This window comes from Mus caroli, chromosome 5, assembly GCF_900094665.2.
Source record: "Mus caroli chromosome 5, CAROLI_EIJ_v1.1, whole genome shotgun sequence".
Taxonomy (NCBI): domain Eukaryota; kingdom Metazoa; phylum Chordata; class Mammalia; order Rodentia; family Muridae; genus Mus; species Mus caroli.
Window position 1 is genome coordinate 88,928,979 of NC_034574.1, and position 1,445 is coordinate 88,930,423.

The window sequence follows — 1,445 nt, forward strand, 5'->3', positions numbered from 1 at the left end:
GTATGACAGATTTCTACTGCAAAGGAGCTGCTCCTTTGTTGTCATACGGCCCTGAGTATATCCATAAGCCCAGCACAGATTTGGGCAAATAGCTGTGTGAAGAGGACACCCAAGTCATCATAGCACTCCAGAGGGGCAGGGTACTGTTCCACATTCAATCTGTTNAAGTTGCCTGTGTGCTTCAAGAGGTCCACCGGGATGGGCATGGAGAAATTATTGTCACTCAGACACTCCCTCAGCACCTATCTAGGAAGGCCCTTCCCTACTTACTTCTCATCCACAGTCTCTGTTGAGTACTCACACTCCTCTTTACCAGCCCATACGTTCCAGAAGACATGGTGCACATTCCGCAAGTCGAGAATCTGAAGGTTTTGGCTCCTGTGTTTAAAGACATGAAGTGTTGGCAGGCATGACAAGATGCTGAGTCAGCTTTTACTTTGTCTCTAAATTCGGCTCTACCTCTGCCAAGGTGTGTGTATTTTCAGTACTGAGTGTTGAACATGGACTCATGCATGTAAGATGGCTTCCCTAAACTGCATATGTAGACCTGATCACTTTCCTTCTACTAAGATAATGTTTATTTCAACTTAGTCCCATCAGTATGGTTGCAGGATTATCATGAATAGGCTCCTTCTACTGTGAGGCTTTATCTAGCTACTCTAGTTTCTAAACTATATTGACATGCCCTTAGTACAAACAAACAATAGCTTTCAAGACCGCTGGATTCCTCCCTGCATGATGGATCTACTGAGGAAGAAGCNGTTCTCAATGACCCCACAATACCTACTGTATACTCCATGTGTTCCCTCTTGCAACACTTGGTTATTGCTCCCCTGGGGTGAAATGTTCTTTCCAGGTACATATCTACTCCATCTAGCACAGTTTCCATGCTGGCGGTCATCATCAATGCTCTCACAGGGAGACAGGGGAAAGGCCAGGATGCCACCATTGATTTCACAATCTTGGTGTGTCTGCCAATGAAGCCCTCCTTGAACAGAGGAACTTGGCAGCTCCTCTATAGCAGAAACTGACAAAGCCTCATCTCTGAGCAGAGCCTGCCTTGCTGGCTTCAGGAGTATGGGTACGGTTTAAACATTCATCTTGTAAAGTCTCTAGTCAGACAGTTTCTGGAAAACATTCAGGCAAAATTTTATTTATAAGATAAGATTCAGAAACCTTCATCACACTACAGGAACCACTAAAGAGTCCAGTCAGCCGGGCATGGTGATGCACACCTTTAATCCAAGCACTTGGGAGGCAGAGGCAGGCGAATTTCTGAGTTTGAGGCCAGCCTGGTCTACAGAGTGAGTTCCAGGACAGCCAAGGTTACACAGAAAAGCTCTGTCTCGAGAAAACCAAAAAAGAAAGAAAGAAAGAAAGAAAGAAAGAAAGAAAGAAAGAAAGAAAGAAAGAAAGAAAGAAAGAGAGAGAGAGAGAAAGAAAGA